The sequence below is a fragment of the Salvelinus namaycush genome, chromosome 2 (assembly GCF_016432855.1).
Source record: "Salvelinus namaycush isolate Seneca chromosome 2, SaNama_1.0, whole genome shotgun sequence".
NCBI lineage: Eukaryota > Metazoa > Chordata > Actinopteri > Salmoniformes > Salmonidae > Salvelinus > Salvelinus namaycush.
The window spans coordinates 5,502,771-5,527,043 of NC_052308.1; positions in this window are offsets into that span (position 1 = coordinate 5,502,771).

Here is a 24,273-nt window from a genome sequence, read left to right on the forward strand (position 1 = left end):
GTTAAAATCTATGTATATTATGCATCGTCATTTCTCCTGTAGGGTTTAATGCTCCTGAGGAGGTGATAATAGTTATATGGCTGGACCGTTGTGTCTATGTAGTGGGTGGCTGGAATTACTCTAGATGAGGAAGTGGGAGAGATGTGGTGGGGAGAGATAGAATGCTGATTTCTTTATTGTTGCAAGAGGACAATAAGGTGTCTTAGTTGCAGTGCTTTCAGAAAGTATTCACACCCTTTGACTTTTTCCACATTTTGTTGTCTTACAGCCTGAATTTAAAATGGATTCAATTGAGGTTGTGTGCCACTGGCCTACACACAATACCCCATAGATTCAAAGTGGAATTATGTTTTTAGAAAGGTTTACACATGAGTTAAAAATGAAGAGCTAAAATGTCTTGTCCATAAGTATTCAACCCCTTTGTTATGGCAACGCCTAAATAAGTTCAGGAGTAGAAATGTAGAAAAGTCACATAATAAGTTGCATGGACTCTGTGTGCAATAATAGTGTTTAACATACTTTTTTTATGACTACCTCATCTCTGTACCCCACACATACAATTATCTGTAAGGTCCCTCAGTCGAGCAGTGAATTTCAAACACAGTTTCAACCACAAAGACCAGGGATGGTTTCCAATGCCTCGCAAAGAAGGGCACCTATTGGTAGATGGCACAAAAAAAAGCATTTGAATATCCCTTTGACCATGGTAAAGTTATTAATTACACTTTGGATGGTGTGTCAATACATCCAGTCACTACAAAGATACAGGCGTCCTTCCTTACTCAGTTGCCGGAGAGGAAAGTGAGGCCAATGGTGACTTTAAAACAGTTACAGAGTTTAATGGCTGTGATAGGAGATAACTGAGGATGGATCATCAACATTGTAGTTACTCCACAATACCAACTTAAATGACAGAGTGAAAAGAAGGAAGCCTGTACAGAATACAAATATTCCAAAACATGAATCTTGTTTGCAATAAGGCACTAAAAAATGTACTTTATGTCCTATCTTAACTTTATGGCATATCCAGCAGAACACATCACTGAGTACCACTCCTCATATTTTCAAGCATGGTGGTGGCTGCATCATGTTATGGATATGCTTGTCAATGGCAAGGACTAGGGAGTTTTTTTAGGATAAAAAGTAAGGAAATAGAGCTAAGAACAGGCAAAATCCTAGAGGAAAACCTGGTTCAGTCTGCTTTCCAACAGACACTGGGATACAAAGTCACCTTTCAGCAGGACAATAACCTTAAACACAAGGCCAAATATACAGTACACTGGAGTTGCTTACCAAGATGACATTGAATGTTCCTGAGTGGCCTAGTTACAGTTTCGGCTTAAAAATATATGACAAGACTTGAAAACGGCTATCTAGCAATGATCAATAACCAACTTGACAGAGCTTGAAGAATTTTAAAAAGAATAATATGCAAATATTATATTATTATAATCCAGGTGATGAAACCCTGCCCAGAAAGACTCATAGCTGACTCAGGTGGTTGAATACTTATGTAATCAAGATATATTAGTATTTTATTTTTATATTTTTTTACAAATATATATTTTTTAAATCCACTTGTGTAGATCATTGACAAAATATGACAATTAAATCAATTTAATCACACCTGGTAACACAACAAAATGTGGAAAAAGACAAGGGGTGTGAATACTTTCTGAAGGCACTTTAGATGTAAAGTGAGGGCATTGTATAATTTAGATGTCTGTTTGACATCAGCAAAATTGTGGCATACTGTATGTGACAAGATTATGCCACTCTACAGCTGTAGGATTTTAATTTGAGCCAGTTTACTAGAGCAGGAAAATAATCCTTTAGCAACAGGAAATGTGAATTATTATGTGGATTATAAGGAATTAAACATTTTTTTTAGGGGTTGATACATATCAAAGTGGAAATTAAAAACTTCAAAAGCATTTTCAAACCTCAAATACTGTACACTACAAGTTTTACATTTCCTGCATACCAGGAAAGTTATCCTACAACAGGGTGATCAAATTAAGATCCTACAGTACATCTGTATATTCAAATGTTATGACGCAAAATGTTTTTGAGATGGAGTCCAAATTGCATTTAGTGCACAAAAGATCCACTGGTCCACTAGGTTTTAGACTGTAGTCAATAATGATGAAGTCGGCACTACTACAAATGTAAAGCCTCATACACTATATACAGTGGAAACATCTAGAAGCAACAACAGCTCAGCTGCGAAGTGGTAGGCCACACAATGCATAGTGCCAAGTGTAAAGTTTGGTGGAGGAGGAATAATGGTCTTGGGCTGTTTTTCATGGTTCGGGCCCCTTTGTTCCAGTGAAGGGAAATCTTAACGCTACAGCACACGATGACATTCTAGACAATTCTGTGCTTCCAACGTTGTGGGAACAGTTTGGGGAAGGCCCTTTCCTGTTTCTGCATGACAATGCCCCCGTGGACAAAGCGAGGTCCACCCAGAAATGGTTTGTCGAGATCGGTGTGGAAGAGCTTGACTGGCTTGCACAGAGCCCTGACCTCAACCCCATCGAACACCTTTGGGATGAATTGGGACGCCGACTGCGAGCCAGGCCTAATCGCCCAACATCAGTGCCCGACCTCACTAACGCTCTTGTGGCTGAATGGAAGCATGTCCCCGCAACAATGTTCCAACATCTAGTAGAAAGCCTTCCTAGAAGAGTGGAGGCTGTTATAGCAGCAAAGGGTGGGACCAACTCCATATTAATGCCCATTATTTTGGAATGAGATGTTCGACGAGCAGGTGTCCACATACTTTTGGTCATGTAGTGTATGCTTATTTCCTATTCTCTTCTCTCATCTACAAACAGCTGGCAATACAAATAACAACAGACTCATCAGAAATAATAGTGAATATCTGGTCTGTTCTTTATACAGTCTATCATCGGGTCATACATCAGCCTGGTGTTATTACGAGGGTTATATTGATTTCATATTATAGTACAGACATCAGCCTGGTGTTATTACGAGGGTTATATTGATTTCATATTATAGTACAGACATCAGCCTGGTGTTATTACGAGGGTTATATTGATTTCAGGATCATTAACAGCTTCTCGTTCTAACATCACGTTATAATAAGTATTTAGATGCCATGTCCACAATTCGTACAAATGTCATTCACGGCTCCCCGCTCTAGGCAAGACATTTCAGTTACTGTGTAGATTTTTTTTTTTAAATAATTTAAAATAATAAAAAAAGAGTGACACTGGAAATTATTAGTGTGATTTATCGTACATCAAACTTGACAGTTTCTGTGTAACTGTCCCGGAGGCCGGTTTATGTCCGTAGCAACCGGTTGCCAAGGTCCTGGGGATGCATGTTCAGATCTCTGTCCAAAAATCCCCAGGTCTGCTCCAATAGAGGTATGACTAACACAACAAATCAAAAACAACACCCGTTAAAATTGAATTGAAATGAAAATGTCAAGAGAGGCAGTGTGCGTTGAGTTTTAGCCTCCTTACCATATAAACTGTTGCAGCTCCCAGGCCTATACCGCTCTATGAGGTCGGTAGGAGTCCTTCTCCCTGCTGTAGTCTGCATGTAGCGGACACCACATCAGTGATATATACATCTCATATACATGTACCCGGCTCTAGGTGCAGGCTGCCCTTAGTCACAGATCTAGGATCAGCAAACTCCCCAAAAAATCCTAACCCTAAACTATTATGTAGAAATGAACAAAAACGGATCTGGGATTATTGTCTATGGACAACGTGTTGATGAGAAGTGTGGATAGCAACACATACATGTGTGACGTTAACGTGTGCTGTCAGTCTACCTCTGTTTAATATGACCATCCCCAACAGCTTTTGCCTTCAAACCAGGATACATAGTCAGGACTGAAGAGCATGTCTGACTAACTACCAAAGATCCAATCATCAACCTGTATACACAAATGTCTGAAGACTAGATGATTACCATGTATGGATAGCTGTTTTAATGAATAGCGGTAGAGAAATGCATCGTGGATTCTATGTTTGGAGAACATGGCCAGTCCACTGCCTATGACTCCACTGGATGGAGAGAGAAAGAGAGAGAGTAACACAGCAGGCTGTATTGGGCTAAATGTGTAGGTTACTATAGTAGAGTGTTTAATCACACTTTACTTTAAAAGCTGCAGTATGTCACTTTTTGGGTGACCCGACCAAATTCACATAGAAATGTCAGATATAGATCTGCTATTCTCATTGAAAGCAAGTCTAAGAAGCGGTAGATCTGTTCAATGTGCTCTATTTCTATGCTTCTCGTTCTTAAGTTTAGTTTTTGCTTATTTTACTTTTGATGTTGTACACCAGCTTCAAACACCTGAAAATACAATATTTTTGGATTAGGGAAAATATGTTTAGATGGTACAATGGTTCCCTACATTATACTTGCTTGTTTTGTCACATAAACTGAAACGAGGCGAACTATTAGAATTGTAGCAACCAGAAAATGGCTGAGTGATTTCTGCATAGTGCACATTTAATTAAGCTGTAGGCTACCTACAGAAGGACTTTATAACACATTCATAACAATTGTATTTTATTTTACCTTTATTTAACTAGGCAAGTCAGTTAAGAACAAATTCTTGTTTTCAATGACGGCCTAGGAACAGGAACTGCCTTGTTCAGGGACAGAACGACAGATTTTTACCTTGTCAGCTCGGGGATTCGATCTTGTAACCTTTCGGTTACGAGTCCAACGCTCTAACCACTAGGCTACTTGCCGCCCCTACACTCTAACCACTAGGCTACCTGGCACCCCTACAATCTAACCACTAGGCTACCTGCCGCCCCTACAGTACATCAGCCTACAGTATATCAATGAGGGTTGTATTTATTTCATATTATAAACTGGGTGGTTCGAGCCCTGAATTGGCTGATGGCCGACAGCCGCCATTGGCTGACAGCCGCGGTATATCAGACCCTATACTACGGCTATGACATAAACGTTTATTTTTACTGCTCTAATTATGTTGGTAACCACTTTATAATAGCGATAAGGCACCTCGGGGGTTTGTGATATTTAAGTGATAATCCCCTCCAAGCCGTTGTTTGGAGGATATATTGGCACAGGTGTTACGCCCGAGACGAATTTGAGGGCCTGCGATATATTCTCCAAACACCGCTTTGGAGGGCATTATCACTTTTATACAACAGGTTACCAACATATTTAAATAATAATTTACATATTTTAATTAAAAACATTAAAAACATAATTTAATGAATTTATTCATACTATTTAATCCTTCCACAAGATATAGTCCCAAAACAAATCTAGGGTTGCTGCCCAAGCAACAAGGCTGACGTTTTACCTATTCCTACGCAATTGTGTTTTTGTGTTTTTTTTGTATGTTTCTTATTGTTTGTAACTTATTTTTGAACTTTTTTTGTACATAATGTTGCTGCTACCGTCTCTTATGACAGAAAATAACTTTATGATAAAGTGGCCAGACGGAAGCCACTCCTCAGTAAAAGGCACATGACAGCCCACTTGGAATTTGCCAAAAGGTACCTAAAGACTCTCAGACCATGAGAAACAAGATTCTCTGGTCAGATGAAACCAAGATTGAACTCTTTGGCCTTAATGCCAAGCGTCACATCTGGAGGAAACCTGGCACCATCACTAAGGTGAAGCATGGTGGTGGCAGCATCATGCTGTGGGGATGTTTGTCTGCGGCAGAGACTGGGACGGAGCAAAGTACAGAGAGATCCTTGATGAAAACCTGCTCCAGAGTGCTCAGGACCTCAGACTGGGGCGAAGGTTCACCTTCCAACAGGACAACGACCCTAAGCACACAGCCAAGAACACAGGAGTGGCCTCGGGACAAGTCTCTAAATGTCATTGAGTGGCCCAGCCAGAGCCCGGACTTGAACCAGATCGAACATCTCTGGGGAGACCTGAAAATAGCTGTGCAGTGACGCCCCCCCCCCCCCATCCAACCTGACAGAGCTTGAGAGGATCTGCAGAGAAGAATGGGAGAAACTCCCCAAATACAGGTGAGCCAAGCTGTAGTTGCTGCCACAGGTGCTTTAACAATGTACTGAGTAAAGGGTCTGAATACTTATGTAAATGTGATATCAGTTTATTATTTTTAATACATTTGCAAAAATGTTTAAAAATAAAAAATAAATAAAATAAAATTTGCTTTGTCATTGTGAGGTATTGTGGGCAGATTGATGGAGGGAAAAAAAACATTTTAATACATTTTAGAATAAGACTAACAGAACAAAATGTGGAAAAAAGTCCAGGGGTCTGAATATGTTCCAAATACACTGTACATACAGTACATCAGCCTGGTGTTACTGTGAGGGTTGTACTGATTTCATATGATTGTACACCATGATTCATAAAAGGATGAAGAAACAGACTTACTGAAATCAGGACACTTTACCAACGCTAGAATTCACATGACCTACAGTACCCTGAAAGGCAAACACTGGAAGCCATTCTAATTATAATTAGGTCTATAAGATTGTTATATTACTATTATTATACTGCAGGCTGGGATCAGAAGCCGTGAAATTACAGTTGAAAACCCATGCTGTGCACACAGAGATTATTTATCAGTCCCACCCCCTGTACACATACAGAACAGTGGTAGTGTGTAAACCAGGAAACCAGAGGTTGTGAATGATAGATAATATCCAGCTAAATGTATTCCCAACTACATTCCAAATTAATTACAGATAACACACACATCCACACACTCTCTTCCCCTTCTACTGCAGGAAGCCATCAAAATAGGTTTTCAGCACACTCATTGTATCATACTAATCATACTAATGAATGTGTTTGTCCTACTCCGCTGGCTCTGGCTTCTCCGCTGGCGTTGGCTTCTCTTCTAGGGAATGTGACAGTGAAGAGGGAGAGAGAGGGTGTGTTTGTGTGTGAGAGAGTGAAGGGTAGCATACGTACGTCAGATTAGTTTGTCCCAGCAAGTCCTGTAACCTCTGTGGTAGTCTCGCGTTACCGTACTTCCAAGTGTCAAATGCGAGGAAGCATCTGACTGACAATGGGATTTAATAATAATTTGGCACGAGTGCGTGCACTTATATTTGTCTTGTTCCAGACATGTACTATAGTTTTTATTGCATATCCCAAATCCCCTTGAGACACTCCCAGAGAGTGGGGTCACAGCCACGGTCAGCAGAAACCCAGGAGCAATTAGGGTTAAGTGCATTTCTCAGTGACACATTGACAGATTGTTCACCTTGTCAGCTGGGAGATTTGAACTAGCCAACCTTTCAGTTACTGGTCCAACACTCCAACCACTGGGCTACCTGCCACCCCTACACTCTAACCACTGGGCTACCTGCCACCCCTACACTCTAACCACTGGGCTACCTGCCACCCCTACACTCTAACCACTGGGCTACCTGCCACCCCTACACTCTAACCACTGGGCTACCTGCCGCCCCTACACTCTAACCACTGGGCTACCTGCCGACCTACACTCTAACCACTGGGCTACCTGCCGCCCCTACACTCTAACCACTGGGCTACCTGCCGCCCCTACACTCTAACCACTGGGCTACCTGCCGCCCCTACACTCTAACCACTGGGCTACCTACCGCCCCCACACTCTAACCACTGGGCTACCTGCCGCCCCTACACTCTAACCACTGGGCTACCTGCCACCCCTACACTCTAACCACTGGGCTACCTGCCGACAGATTTGGTTTATGTGCTGATGAGTCATCTTTTTTTCATTTATTTAACTAGGCAAGTCAGTTAAGAACAAATTATTATTTTCAATGACAGCCTAGGAACAGTTGGTCAACTTCCTTGTTCAGTGGCAGAACGACAGATTTTTACCTTGTCAGCTCGGGGATTCGATCTTGCAACCTTTTGGTTATTAGTCCAACGCTCTAACCACTAGGTTACCTACCACCACTACACTCTAACCACTAGGCTACCTGCCACCACTACACTCTAACCACTAGGCTACCTGCCGCCACTACACTCTAACCACTAGGCTACCTGCCGGGACTGTGAAGAGACCTCTGGTAGCATGTCTTGTGTGGTACAGATGGAGTGTCCGAACTGTGCGCCAACTGCTTGAACAGACAGTTCAGTACCTCCAACACCTCACACAAAGACCCATAGTGATGCAGTCAATCTCTCCTCAGCTTTGAGCCAGTAGAGACTGACAAGCATGTTACTGACACTTGCCCTATGTGTACATCTAAGTGCGGTACGTGCTGCTTTGTTCTGGACCAACTGCCATTTACGTATGTCCCTCTGTTGTTCAACACAGCTCAGCCTCAGACAGCAGCTCTAGTACCTTGGTATTATCGCGGCCTTGCAGCGCAGGTAACGTTTTAATATATTGTCCATACGTGGAATAGTTTCTTGAATTGGTTTGCTATTGTTGTTGTTATTGTTGTACATAGCCATGTTATGTACCTCCAGCGAACATGCCTCACTAAGCTATCCAAGGTCTGATGCTCCCGAGTGGTGCAGCGGTCTAACGCACTGAATCTCAGGGCAAGAGTCGACACTACAGTCCCTGGTTCTAATCCAGGCTGAATCAGCGGTCTAATGCACTGAATCTCAGGGCAAGAGTCGACACTACAGTCCCTGGTTCTAATCCAGGCTGAATCAGCGGTCTTAGGCACTGAATCTCAGGGCAAGAGTCGACTACAGTCCCTGGTTCTAATCCAGGCTGAATCAGCGGTCTAATGCACTGAATCTCAGGGCAAGAGTCGACTACAGTCCCTGGTTCTAATCCAGGCTGAATCAGCGGTCTTAGGCACTGCATCTCAGTGCAAGAGTCGACACTACATTCCCTGGTTCGAATCCAGGCTGAATCAGCGGTCTTAGGCACTGCATCTCAGTGCAAGAGTCGACACTACATTCCCTGGTTCGAATCCAGGCTAAATCAGCGGTCTTAGGCACTGCATCTCAGTGCAAGAGGCGACTACAGTCCCTGGTTCGATTCCAGGCTGTATCACATCCGGACATTATTGGGAGTCCCATAGGGCGGCGCACAATTGGCCCTGCGTCGTCCGGGTTTGGCCGTGGTAGGCCGTTATTGCAAATAAGAATTTGTTCTTAAATGACTTGCCTAGTTAAATAAAGGTAAACAAATAAAAAATACTGTAGCTAGACACGCCCCCTCTCAGAGAGAGAGACACAGCTGCATAAGAGCTCTCACATTTTTTATTTTATTTATTTTTTTATTATTTTTTTAATCCCATTTTCTCCTCAATTTTCGTGGTATCCAATCGCTAGTAATTACTATCTTGTCTCATCGCTACAACTCCCGTACGGGCTCGGGAGAGAAGAAGGTTGAAAGCCATGCGTCCTCCGAAGCACAACCCAACCAAGCCGCACTGCTTCTTAACACAGCGCGCCTCCAACCCGGAAGCCAGCCGCACCAATGTGTCGGAGGAAACACCGTGTACCTGGCCCCCTTGGTTAGCGCGCATTGCGCCCGGCCCGCCACAGGAGTCGCTGGAGCGCGATGAGACAAGGATATCCCTACCGGCCAAACCCTCCCTAACCCGGACGACGCTATGCCAATTGTGCGTCGCCCCACGGACCTCCCGGTCGCGGCCGGCTGCGACAGAGCCTGGGCGCGAACCCAGAGACTCTGGTGGCGCAGTTAGCACTGCGATGCAGTGCCCTAGACCACTGCGCCACCCAGGAGGCCCAAGAGCTCTCACATTTTTCAACATGTTTTTTTTTTTTTTTACAAAAGGATAGATTTGGAGTTAGATAAACTTTGATTTTTCAGCAGGCACACAAATGCAGGATACTACCCTCCTCAGCATGGCCTTCGCTCCAGATCAAAACTCCAAACCTACAACCTAATTTTGACCAAAATTAACCGGAGAGGTTACTGCTTCCAAGGGTTCCTGTTTCTATACGGAGGAGGTTGTAGCAAACAAACAGCAGAGACCCGAGGACACCATCCAACCTGGAACTGAGTGACTAGTGTTTGGTCTGATGCTATTTTGAAAGCCAAGAAGAAAAAGAAAACATAAAAAAAAAAAAAAAAAAAGTACATTACAATTATATATTTTCTTTTATGGGGACTGAATGCTGAGTTTAAGGCTCCCAGGCTTGCAAGTACAGACCAGATACAAATTCAATTAGCACTAAGGTGTGAAGGAAAAGGTGTTGAGGCCTTTGGTCCCAACAAGTAGAAGAAGTTTTTGAAGCGCCCTCTGAAGCCTCCTCCTGCTGTTCACAGATCATTCACTGGCCTTTTCTACAAGAAATCTGACTCCAGAAATAAAAGCGTCTCCCAAGTGGGTGTGACACCTACTCCCACTGCCTGCTGCACTGCTGCTTGGATTCCACCTGGCGATCTGTTCACCGTCTGCCCTAGCCTGTCTCCCCTTGTCTGGTACAAGTACCCCCCCCCCCCCCCTCTCTCTCTCTCTCCTGAGCTTTCGCTCGTCTGCAGCACTCAAATCAAATCAAATTTTATTTGTCACATACACATGGTTAGCAGATGTTAATGCGAGTGTAGCGAAATGCTTGTGCTTCTAGTTCCGACAATGCAGTAATAACCAACAAGTAATCTAACCTAACAATTCCACAACTACTACCTTATACACACAAGTGTAAAGGGATAAAGAATATGTACATAAAGATATATGCACTCGCACTGTTGTGGCGAGTGACTCTGAACTTACAATGGCTAGGCCCAAGTCGTTATATATTTAATTTTTTTCTTGTGCATTTAGCTATTTTGCTATTTACCCTTTGGCTTCTGCATACTTTGTTGACTACGAACGTTCTTTACCCAACCGTGGGACAGACTATGTTTGTTCCCACACTCGGGACTCTCTATTGGTTACACAGACTTTTGGCCTCCCATTCTATTCTAACCACCTCTCACCGGCTTTGTATTCATGTTACCTGATGAAATTGCTGTACAATATGATCTTGTTGGCATCAGATGCACATTCAGATGTCATAAATCAGTACTGCAGAACTCTCCCTGTCCTCTGCCGTGCCCTGATTGTATTACTGTTGATGATATCTGGAAATGTGCATGTACACCCTGGCCCATCTACTGTTGCTCGCCCCAATTCTGACTTGTGCTCTGATATCTGCTTCACTGATTTCTGCTCTCGTAAAAGCCTGGGTTTTCTGCACTTTAACACTAGAAGCTTATTAGCTAAAATGGATCAATTGAAAGTGTGGGTTCACAGCTCCAATCCAGATGTGTTGGTCATTACTGAGACGTGGTTAAGGAAGAGTGTTTTGAATACTGATGTTAACCTTTCTGGTTATAACCTGTTTCGGCAAGACAGATCTTCCAAAGGTGGGGGAGTGGCAATCTCTCTTCAGTGCTCGGTTGTCTCCACCAAGGCTATCCCCAAACAATTTGATTTGCTGGTTTTAAGCATTACACTTTCAAATAGCTCTTTATTGACTGTTGCTGGGTGCTATCGTCCACCATCAGAACCGGCTTGTACCCTACCTGCCCTAAGCTTTCTCCTGGCCTCCATACCAAGTCTGAATTTGTCCTGCTAGGTGACCTAAATTGGGACATGCTTAAACCACCTGACCAAGTCCTAAAGCAATGGGACTCCCTAAATCTTTCTCAGATTATACCAATCCCACAAGGTATGACTCCAAACACCCAGAGAAAGCTTCTCTCATCGATGTTATCCTCACAAATAATCCTGATAGGTATCAGTCTGGTGTTTTCCTTAATGACCTTAGTGATCACTGTTTTACATCCCGTGTTCGTAATGGCTGCTCAGTGAAACGACCTGTCCTGATTTGTCATAGATGCTTGCTAAAAAAAACTTTAATGAGCAAGCCTTCCTTCATGAACTGGCCTCTGTAAAATGGTATAGAATCAGCTTGATCCCCTCTGTCGAAGACGCTTGGACCTTTTTTTTTTATATTTTCAGTGGTATTTTTAACAAACGCCCCCATACAGAAAATGAGAATTGAAAACAGGTTCAGCCCCTGGTTCGACCGTGATCTTGCAGAGTTACTCCACCTCAAGAATTGCATTTGGTGAAAGGCTTGGCACACGCATACTCAGGCTGACTGTCACGCCCTGACCATCGTTTGCTTTGTATGTTTTATGTTTTGTTTGGTCAGGGTGTGATCGGAGTGGGCATTCTATGTTGTATGTCTGGTTTGTCTATTTCTATGTGTTTGGCCTGATATGGTTCTCAATCAGAAGCAGGTGTTTTTCGTTGTCTCTGATTGGGAACCATATTTAGGTAGCCTGTTTTGTCGTTGTGGGTGATTGTCTATGTGTAGTGTTTGTGTCAGCACGATTGTTCATTAGCTTCACGGTTGTCACTTTGTTGTTTTGTAGTGTTCAGTTTTTCCATTAAAATGACGAATACTTACCACGCTGCGTATTGGTCCACCGATCCTTCTCGCTTCTCCTCGTCAGATGAGGAGGATGAAGACAACCGTGACACTGACTGTCTCTCGTTCAGGCAAATGATAAATAAGTGCACTCAGGCTATCCGGAAGGCCAAAGTTAGTTACTTTAAGGAGCAGTTCTCTCTCTGTGGGTCTAAACTCCAAGAAGTTATGGAAAACGGTTAAAGACCTGGAGAATAAACCCTCCTCCTCACAGCTGTCCATGTCCCTTAATGTTGATGATGTGGTTGTTACTGACAAGAAGCACATGTCTGAGCTCTTTAATCACCACTTCATTAAGTCAGGATTCCTATTTGACTCAGCCATGCCTCCCTGCCTGTCCAACATTTCCTCATCTCTCACCCCTTCTAATGCGACTATCACCGATGCTTCTTCCTCGTTTTCCCCTGCCCCGCTACAGAGTTTCTCCCTGCAGGCAGGCACTGAGTCCGAGGTGCTAAAGGAGCTCCTGAAACTTGACCCCAAAAACCATCTGGGTAAGATGGTTTAGACCCTTTCTTCTTTAAGGTTGCAGCCCCTATCATCGCAAAGCCTATCTCTGACCTTTTTAACCTGTCTCTCCTTTCTGGGGAGGTTCCCATTGCTTGGAAGGCAGCCACAGTTTGTCCTTTAAAGGGGGAGATCATGCTGATCCTAACTGTTATAGGCCTATTTCTATTTTGCCCTGTTTATCAAAGGTGTTGGAAAAACGTGTCAATAATCAACTGAATGGCTTTCTTGATGTTTGTAGTATTCTCTCTGGTATGCAATCTGGTTTCCGCTCAGGTTATGGATGTGTCACTGCAACCTTAAAGGTCCTCAGTGATGTCACCATTGCCCTTGATTCTAAGCAATATTGTGCTGCTATTTTTATTGACTTGGCCAAAGCTTTTGATACGGTAGACCATTCCATTTTTTCGGGCCGGCCATGGAGTATTGGTGTCTCTGAGAGGTCTTTGGGCTGGTTTGCTAACTACCTCTCTCAAAGAGTGCAGTGTATAAAGTCAGAAAATCTGCTGTCTCAGCCACTGCCTGTCACCAAGGGAGGTACCCCAAGGCTCGATCCTAGGCCCCACGCTCTTTTCAATTTACATCAACAACATAGCTCAGGCAGTAGGAAGCTCTCTCATCCATTTATATGCAGATGATACAGTCTTATACTCAGCTGGCCCCTCCCCGGATTTTGTGTTAAATGCTCTACAACAAAGCTTTCTTAGTGTCCAACAAGCTTTCTCTACCATTAACCTTGTTCTGAACACCTCCAAAACAAAGGTCATGTGATTTGGTAAGAAGAATGCCCCTCTTCCCACAGGTGTTATTACTACCTCTGAGGGTTTAGAGCTTGAGGTAGTCACCTCATACAAGTACTTGGGAGTATGGCTAGACGGTGCACTGTCCTTCTCTCATCACATATCAAAGCTGCAGGCTAAAGTTAAATCTAGACTTGGTTTCCTCTATCGTAATCGCTCCTCTTTCACCCCAGCTGCCAAACTAACCCTGATTCAGATGACCATCCCACCCATGCTAGATTACGGAAACATAATTTATAGATCGGCAGGTAAGGGTGCTCTCGAGCAGCTAGATGTTCTTTACCATTCGGCCATCAGATTTGCCACCAATGCTCCTTATAGGACACATCACTGCACTCTATACTCCTCTGTAAACTGGTCATCTCTGTATACCCGTCGCAAGACCCACAGGTTGATGCCTATTTATAAAACCCTCTTAGGCCTCACTCCCCCGTATCTGAGATATCTCCTGCAGCCCTCATCCTCCACATACAACACCCGTTCTGCCAGTCACATTCTGTTAAAGGTCCCCAAAGCACACACATCCCTGGGTCGCTTGTCTTTTCATTTCGCTGCAGCTAGCGACTGGAACGAGCTGCAACAAACACTCAAACTGGACAGTTTTATCTCAATCTCTTCATTCAAAGACTCAATCATGGACACTCTTACTGACAGTTGTGGCTGCTTTGTGTGATGTATTGTTGTCTCTACCTTCTTGCCCTTCGTGCCCAATAATGTTTGTACCATGTTTTGTGCTGCTACCATGTTGTGCTGCTACCATGTTGTTGTCATGTTGTGTTGCTACCATGCTGTGTTGTCATGTGTTGCTGCCTTGCTATGTTGTTGTCTTAGGTCTCTCTTCATGTTGTGTTATAGTGTCTCTCTCTATGTAGTGTTGTGGTGTCTCTCTTTATGTAGTGTTGTGGTGTCTCTCTTTATGTAGTGTTGTGGTGTCTCTCTTTATGTAGTGTTGTGGTGTCTCTCTTTATGTAGTGTTGTGGTGTCTCTCTTTATGTAGTGTTGTGGTGTCTCTCTTTATGTAGTGTTGTGGTGTCTCTCTTTATGTAGTGTAGTGTTGTGGTGTCTCTCTTTATGTAGTGTTGTGGTGTCTCTCTTTATGTAGTGTTGTGGTGTCTCTCTTTATGTTGTGGTGTCTCTCTTTATGTAGTGTAGTGGCAGGTCTCTCTTTATGTAGTGCACCATCAGGTTGCTGAAAGAACTTGGAATCCATGGACAGGCTCTGCGGCAGACCGTCAGAGCAGTTTCTCAAGCAGCTGAAAGAGGCAGCCAGTGGATCTGGATCAAACGGAAGGACCCTTGCTGGGCTATAACTTCATGACCCCCCACCCCCACCTGAGAACCCAATTCAGATCCCTCCAACTTGAGGAGGGCATACGAGGTATGCGGTCAGCTGTAGGGCTGGCTCAGGGAAGAGGACGCCCCTGCCTTGCATAGTCCCGTGGGAAATCTTAATTGGGCATGGGACACAAGCTAAGGCTTGATCACCCTTTAGCTGGCCACCTTTGATGAGGGTGTTTAGTGATTAAAGGCCGAAACACCCACTGATTCGAAGGCACACTACTGAGGATGTGTCCCAAAATTGACATCTTAACCCAGTCTAAGAAATAAACCTCCCATGCCACTCTGTCAACATCACGGCAAATCTCATGTGAGTGCATACCATCTATTGGCACAATGGACAGTTTTAACATCTCGTCCCGTGTTTTATGATTCTATGTAGTGTTGTGTCTCTCTATGTCTCTCTATGTAGTGTTGTGGTGTCTCTCTTTATGTAGTGTTGTGGTGTCTCTCTTTATGTAGTGTTGTCTCTCTTTATGTAGTGTTGTGGTGTCTCTCTTTATGTAGTGTTGTGGTGTCTCTCTCTATGTAGTGTTGTGGTGTCTCTCTCTATGTAGTGTTGTGGTGTCTCTCTCTATGTAGTGTTGTGGTGTCTCTCTTTATGTAGTGTTGTGGTGTCTCTCTTTATGTAGTGTTGTGGTGTCTCTCTCTATGTAGTGTTGTGGTGTCTCTCTTTATGTAGTGTTGTGGTGTCTCTCTTTATGTAGTGTTGTGGTGTCTCTCTTTATGTAGTGTTGTGGTGTCTCTCTTTATGTAGTGTTGTGGTGTCTCTCTTTATGTAGTGTTGTCTCTCTTTATGTAGTGTTGTGGTGTCTCTCTTTATGTAGTGGTGTCTCTCTTTATGTAGTGTTGTGGTGTCTCTCTCTATGTAGTGTTGTGGTGTCTCTCTTTATGTAGTGTTGTGGAGTCTCTCTTTATGTAGTGTTGTGGTGTCTCTCTTTATGTAGTGGTGTCTCTCTTTATGTAGTGTTGTGGTGTCTCTCTTCATGTAGTGTTGTGGTGTCTCTCTTTATGTAGTGTTGTCTCTCTTTATGTAGTGTTGTGGTGTCTCTCTTCATGTAGTGTTGTGGTGTCTCTCTTCATGTAGTGTTGTGGTGTCTCTCTTTATGTAGTGTTGTGGTGTCTCTCTTCATGTAGTGTTGTGGTGTCTCTCTTCATGTAGTGTTGTGGTGTCTCTCTTTATGTAGTGTTGTCTCTCTTTATGTAGTGTTGTGTTGTCTCTCTTTATGTAGTGTTGTGGTGTCTCTCTTTATGTAGTGTTGTGGAGTCTCTCTGTATGTAGTGTTGTGGTGTCTCTCTCTATGTAGTGTTGTGGTGTCTCTCTCTATGTAGTGTTGTGGTGTCTCTCTTTATGTAGTGTTGTGGTGTCTCTCTTTATGTAGTGTTGTGGTGTCTCTCTCTATGTAGTGTTGTGGTGTCTCTCTTTATGTAGTGTTGTGGTGTCTCTCTTTATGTAGTGTTGTGGTGTCTCTCTTTATGTAGTGTTGTGGTGTCTCTCTTTATGTAGTGTTGTGGTGTCTCTCTTTATGTAGTGTTGTCTCTCTTTATGTAGTGTTGTGGTGTCTCTCTTTATGTAGTGGTGTCTCTCTTTATGTAGTGTTGTGGTGTCTCTCTCTATGTAGTGTTGTGGTGTCTCTCTTTATGTAGTGTTGTGGAGTCTCTCTTTATGTAGTGTTGTGGTGTCTCTCTTTATGTAGTGGTGTCTCTCTTTATGTAGTGTTGTGGTGTCTCTCTTTATGTAGTGTTGTGGTGTCTCTCTTTATGTAGTGTTGTCTCTCTTTATGTAGTGTTGTCTCTCTTTATGTAGTGTTGTGGTGTCTCTCTTCATGTAGTGTTGTGGTGTCTCTCTTTATGTAGTGTTGTGGTGTCTCTCTTCATGTAGTGTTGTGGTGTCTCTCTTCATGTAGTGTTGTGGTGTCTCTCTTTATGTAGTGTTGTGGTCTCTCTTTATGTAGTGTTGTGGTGTCTCTCTTTATGTAGTGTTGTGGTGTCTCTCTTTATGTAGTGTTGTGGTCTCTCTTTATGTTGTGTTGTGGTGTCTCTCTTTACGTAGTGTTGTGGAGTCTTTATGTAGTGTTGTGGTGTCTCTCTTTATGTAGTGTTGTCTCTCTTTATGTAGTGTTGTGTTGTCTCTCTTTACGTAGTGTTGTCTCTCTTTATGTAGTGTTGTGGTGTCTCTCTCTATGTAGTGTTGTGGTGTCTCTCTTTATGTAGTGTTGTGGTGTCTCTCTTTATGTAGTGTTGTGGTGTCTCTCTTTATGTAGTGTTGTGGTGTCTCTCTTTATGTAGTGTTGTGGTGTCTCTGTTTATGTAATGTTGTGGTGTCTCTCTTTATGTTGTGTTGTGGTGTCTCTCTTTATGTAGTGTTGTGGTGTCTTTATGTAGTGTTGTGGTGTCTTTATGTAGTGTTATAGTGTCTCTCTTTATGTAGTGTTGTGGTGTCTCTCTTTATGTAGTGTTGTGGAGTCTCTCTCTTTATGTAGTGTTGTGGAGTCTTTATGTAGTGTTGTGGTGTCTCTCTTTATGTAGTGTTGTGGTGTCTCTCTTTATGTAGTGTTGTGGTGTCTCTCTTTATGTAGTGTTGTGGTGTCTCTCTTCATGTAGTGTTGTGGTGTCTCTCTTTATGTAGTGTTGTGGTCTCTCTCTTTATGTAGTGTTGTGGTCTCTCTTTATGTAGTGTTGTGGTGTCTCTCTTTATGTAGTGTTGTGGTGTCTCTCTTTATGTAGTGTTGTGGTCTCTCTTTATGTAGTGTTGTGGTGTCTCTCTTTATGTAGTGTTGTGGTGTCTCTCTTTATGTAGTGTTGTGGTCTCTCTTTATGTAGTGTTGTGGTGTCTCTCTTTATGTAGTGTTGTGGTGTCTCTCTTTATGTAGTGTTGTGGTGTCTCTCTTTATGTAGTGTTGTGGTGTCTCTCTTTATGTAGTGTTGTAGTGTCTCTCTCTATGTAGTGTTGTGGAGTCTCTCTTTATGTAGTGTTGTGGTCTCTCTCTTTATGTAGTGTTGTAGTGTCTCTCTTTATGTAGTATTATAGTGTCTCTCTTTATGTAGTGTTGTGGTCTCTCTCTTTATGTAGTGTCATCTCTCTTGTTGTGATGTGTGTTTTGTCCTATATTTATATTGTATTTATTTATTCATTTTTTCATTTTTTCATTTATTTTCATTTTTAATCCCAGGCCACCGTCCCCGCAGGAGACCTTTTGCCTTTTGGTAGGCCGTCATTGTAAATAAGAATTTGTTCTTAACTGACTTGCCTAAAATGTAAATTAAAAACATACTTTAGCTTACCTCTACAGTTCAATACTGCAGTTTCTCCTATACAGTGTAGTTTACTCCGAGTCACCTGCCTGCTGAAAAATCCATATGTTTCTCCTTTCATTTTGACTGTCAGGAAGATCAAGAATATAGACGTTCCCTGTGGTTCGACAACAATTCCTATGCCCATTAAATAAGAACTCATCTTTTAAGGGACCCAGAACCAAATCCCAGGTGTGCTGGCCATGCCAGCTACTCACGTTGTGTTAGTCATATATGTTAATAGTCTGTCACGAGACAACACTAACGGATTCACTAGTTACTACCATTTACCATGTATACATCTAGACCTTGTATTGTAGATAGGTTGCAGCTACCTTCCATTTATAATTATATTACTGAGAGCTTGGAAGTGTCTCTATGACTGGTTATTACTCAGTGTATGGTAGTCAGGCAGGTAAAAGACACTCAAGGCTGCTGCAGGTACTCAAGTAGTCAATACCGCTGGGTACCATTGTTTTTCCTCTAATTTCTTCCTCTGGCAGATGGAGTTCAGGCCTACAGACTTTCCTTGTTCATGAGTTGAATGAAAACATCCCCATTAAGTAAGAACTAATCTCACATGCGCTGGCCATGCAGCCAGGGCTGGCCATGCAGTTAGGGCTGGCCATGCAGTTAGGGCTGGCCATGCAGTTAGGGCTGGCCATGCAGTTAGGGCTGGCCATGCAGCTTGGGCTGGCCATGCAGTTAGGGCTGGCCATGCAGTTAGGGCTGGCCATGCAGTTAGGGCTGGCCATGCAGTTAGGGCTGGCCATGCAGTTAGGGCTGGCCATCCAGCTAGGGCTGGCCATGCAGTTAGGGCTGGCCATGCAGTTAGGGCTGGCCATGCAGTTAGGGCTGGCCATGCAGTTAGGGCTGGCCATGCAGCTTGGGCTGGCCATGCAGTTAGGGCTGGCCATGCAGTTAGGGCTGGCCATGCAGTTAGGGCTGGCAATGCAGTTAGGGCTGGCCATGCAGTTAGGGCTGGCCATGCAGCTAGGGCTGGCCATGCAGTTAGGGCTGGCCATGCAGTTAGGGCTGGCCATGCAGTTAGGGCTGGCCATGCAGTTAGGGCTGGCCATGCAGTTAGGGCTGGCCATGCAGCTAGGGCTGGCCATGCAGCTAGGGCTGGCCATGCAGCTTGGGCTGGCCATGCAGTTAGGGCAGGCCATGCAGTTAGGGCTGGCCATGCAGCTAGGGATGGTCATGCAGTTAGGGCTGGCCATGCAGTTAGGGCTGGCCATGCAGCCAGGGCTGGCCATGCAGTTAGGGCTGGCCATGCAGCCAGGGCTGGCCATGCAGTTAGGGCTGGCCATGCAGTTAGGGCTGGCCATGCAGTTAGGGCTGGCCATGCAGCTAGGGCTGGCCATGCAGTTAGGGCTGGCCATGCAGTTAGGGCTGGCCATGCAGTTAGGGCTGGCCATGCAGCTAGGGCTGGCCATGCAGTTAGGGCTGGCCATGCAGTTAGGGCTGGCCATGCAGTTAGGGCTGGCCATGCAGCTTGGGCTGGCCATGCAGTTAGGGCTGGCCATGCAGCCAGGGCTGGCCATGCAGCTAGGGCTGGCCATGCAGCCAGGGCTGGCCATGCAGTTAGGGCTGGCCATGCAGTTAGGGCTGGCCATACAGCTAGGGATGGTCATGCAGTTAGGGCTGGTCATGCAGTTAGGGCTGGCCATGCAGCTAGGGCTGGCCATGCATTTAGGGCTGGTCATTTAGTTAGGGCTGGCCATGCAGTTAGGGCTGGCCATGCAGTTAGGGCTGGCCATGCAGCTAGGGCTGGCCATGCAGTTAGGGCTGGTCATGCAGTTAGGGCTGGCCATGCAGTTAGGGCTGGCCATGCAGTTAGGGCTGTCCATGCAGCTAGGGATGGTCATGCAGTTAGGGCTGGTCATGCAGTTAGGGCTGGCCATGCAGCTAGGGCTGGCCATGCAGTTAGGGCTGGTCATGCAGTTAGGGCTGGCCATGCAGTTAGGGCTGGCCATGCAGTTAGGGCTGGCCATGCAGCTTGGGCTGGCCATGCAGTTAGGGCTGGCCATGCAGCTAGGGCTGGCCATGCAGTTAGGGCTGGTTATGCAGTTAGGGCTGGCCATGCAGTTAGGGCTGGCCATGCAACCAGGGCTGGCCGTGCAGTTTTTGCTGGCCATGCAGTTAGGGCTGGCCATGCAGCTAGGGCTGGCCATGCAGCTAGGGCTGGCCATGCAGTTAGGGCTGGCCATGCAGTTAGGGCTGGCCATGCAGTTAGGGCTAGCCATGCAGCTAGGGCTGGCCATGCAGCTAGGGCTGGCCATGCAGTTAGGGCTGGTCATGCAGTTAGGGCTGGTCATGCAGCTAGGGCTGGCCATGCAGCTAGGGCTGGCCATGCAGCTAGGGCTGGCCATGCAGTTAGGGCTGGTTATGCAGTTAGGGCTGGCCATGCAGTTAGGGCTGGCCATGCAACCAGGGCTGGCCGTGCAGTTTTTGCTGGCCATGCAGTTAGGGCTGGCCATGCAGCTAGGGCTGGCCATGCAGCTAGGGCTGGCCATGCAGTTAGGGCTGGCCATGCAGTTAGGGCTGGCCATGCAGTTAGGGCTAGCCATGCAGCTAGGGCTGGCCATGCAGCTAGGGCTGGCCATGCAGTTAGGGCTGGTCATGCAGTTAGGGCTGGTCATGCAGCTAGGGCTGGCCATGCAGCTAGGGCTGGCCATGCAGTTAGGGCTGGTCATGCAGCTAGGGCTGGTCATGCAGTTGGTGTTCCTCATTGCCGATATTAGACAAGAGATTAACTGTATCCACTGCAGCCCTATAGTTATTTGTTTACTAAGAATTGATTGGCCGTTTACTAACTCTACCTGTCCTTGATTGGTTATTTCTTAGTTTATTGTAATATGAGGCACTCTGCATTTACTAACTGCCTTGAATAATGAATGACTCTCCTTGAGAGCATGTCCGGGCTTTCAACTATGATCCCCGTCAAGACTGCAGATAACTTCAGTGTGTAATTCTGCAGAGTTTGTAAGGCTTTTCCTGTCCTGTACTGGTTATTTCAAAGTCGATTGTATTGAAGCAGTTCTGAGCCAGTCAAGGTTGAACCTAACTACAGTATCAATCAATCAAATGTATTTATAAAGCCCTTCTTACATCAGCTGATATCTCAAAGTGCTGTACAGAAACCCAGCCTAAAACCCCAAACAGCAAGCAATGTAGATGTAGAAGCACGGTGGCTAGGAAAAACTCCCTAGAAAGGAAGGAACCTAGGAAGAAACCTAGAGAGGAACCAGGCTATGAGGGGTGGCCAGTCCTCTTCTGGCTGTGCCGGGTGGAGATTATAACAGAACATGGCCAAGATGTTCAAATGTTCATAGATGACCAGCAGGGTCAAATAATAATAATCACAGTGGTTGTAGAGGGTGCAACAGGTCAGCACCTGAGGAGTAAATGTCAGTTGGCTTTTCATAGCCGATCATTCAAAGTATCTCTACCGCTCCTGCTGTCTCTAGAGAGTTGAAAACAGCAGGTCTGGGACAGGTAGCACGTCCGGTGAACAGGTCAGGGTTCCATAGCCGCAGGCAGAACAGTTGAAACTGGAGCAGCAGCATGACCAGGTGGACTGGGGACAGTAAGGAGTCATCAGGCCATGTAGTCCTGAGGCATGGTCCTAGGGCTCAGGTCCTCTGGGAGAAAGAGAGAGAGAAAGAGAGAGAGAGAGAAAGAAAGAGAGAATTAGAGGGAGCATACAAAAAATTCACACAGGATACTGGATAAGACAGGAGAAATACTTCAGATATAACAGACTGACCCTAGCCCCCCGACACATAAACTATTGCAGCATAAATACTGGAGGCTGAGACAGGAGGGGTCGAGACACTGGCCCCATCCGACGATACCCCCGGACAGGGCCAAACAGGCAGGATATAACCCCACCCACCTTGCCAAAGCACAGCCCCACACCACTAGAGGGATATCTTCAACCACCAACTTACTATCCTGAGACAAGTCCCACGAAGATCTCCCCCACGGCACGAACCAGAGGGGGGCGCCAACCCGGACAGGAAGATCACGTCAGTAACTCAACCCACTCAAGTGACGCACCCCTCTTAGGGACGGCATGGAAGAGCACCAGTAAGCCAGTGACTCAGCCCCCGTAATAGGGTTAGAGGCAGAGAATCCCAGTGGAGAGAGGGGAACCGGCTAGGCAGTGACAGCAAGGATGGTTAGTCGCTCCAGTGCCTTTCCGTTCACCTTCACACTCCTGGGCCAGACTACACTCAATCATAGGACTGAAGAGATGAGTCTTCAGTAAAGACTTAAAGGTCGAGACAGAGTCTGCGTTTCTCACATGGATAGGCAGACCATTCCATAAAAATTGAGCTCTATAGGAGAAAGCCTCCAGCTGTTTGCTTAGAAATTCTAGGGACAGTTAGGAGGCCTGCATCTTGTGACCGTAGCGTACGTGTAGGTATGTACGGCAGGACCAAATCGGAAAGATAGGTAGGAGCAAGCCCATGTAATGCTTTGTAGGTTAGCAGTAAAACCTTGACAACAGCCCTTGCCTTAACAGGAAGCCAGTGTAGAGAGGCCAGCACTGGAGTAATATTACCATTTGTAATTCTACGGAAAGCTTCACACCACATTGTACTGAAGCAGTTCTGAGCCAGTCAAGGCCGCAGCGCAGCAGAGCAGGTAATGTACCGTAGCGCGGTCAATACCTCGGGGTCACATTGTTGCAAGAAAAGACTTGAAGAGAAGAAAGAAGGGGAGAATAGACTTAAAGCGGCAATCGGCTGTTGAAACAATAACAAAGCACAACCCCCTCTGCTGTGGAATAGGGCTGGAGAAATGTAACCCGCTCTCAAATGCATAGAAAAAGCTATGGATGCAAGAACTGACCATCCATGATATCAAAATTATAGTTTTAACCATGTTTTGAGGCTATTTAGTGTTTGTGTCCATTTACTTTGTTTACAAACATTGTAGTAAAACAAGTTTATATATTGGGATCTCATGGAGTGGGACAGTTGACTAGGCTCATAAGACATTTATAAGTTATATTCTTCAACAATCAATGGGTATATATAATGAATGTATAAGTCCAAAAATTGATGTAGCAACTGCGGATTGCCCCTTTTCAAGAGAACAAGAATATATTTGAGAAGAGCAGCAGAATTATGCCAGCAGCGATGTCTGGGAAACACAAAGCCTTCTGGTATCTATGTTCTATTTCCTGTCTCTGCAGGGAGGGAGGAGCCACCCTCCTGGTCAGCTGCATCACAGGGTATAAAGGATAAACCAATATACAGTATTGAGGCTATTTGGAGAAATGGGTCAAATATAGAAGTGAGATGTTATATCAAAATCACATTTTATTGGTCACATCACATACTTAGCAGATGTTATTGGTCACATACACATACTTAGCAGATGTTATTGGTCACATCACATACTTAGCAGATGTTATTGGTCACATCAAATACTTAGCAGATGTTATTGGTCACATACACATCACATACTTAGCAGATGTTATTGGTCACATACACATATTTAACAGATGTTATTGGTCACATACACATACTTAGCAGATGTTATTGGTCACATACACATATTTAACAGATGTTATTGGTCACATACACATACTTAACAGATGTTATTGGTCACATCTCATACTTAGCAGATGTTATTGGTCACATCACATACTTAGCAGATGTTATTGGTCACATACACATACTTAGCAGATGTTATTGGTCACATACACATACTTAGCAGATGTTATTGGTCACATCACATACTTAGCAGATGTTATTGGTCACATACACATACTTATCAGATGTTATTGGTCACATCACACCACATACTTAGCAGATGTTATTGGTCACATCACATACTTAGCAGATGTTATTGGTCACATCCCATACTTAGCAGATGTTATTGGTCACATCACATACTTAGCAGATGTTATTGCGGGTGTAGCGAGATGCTTGTGTGCTGTTATTAT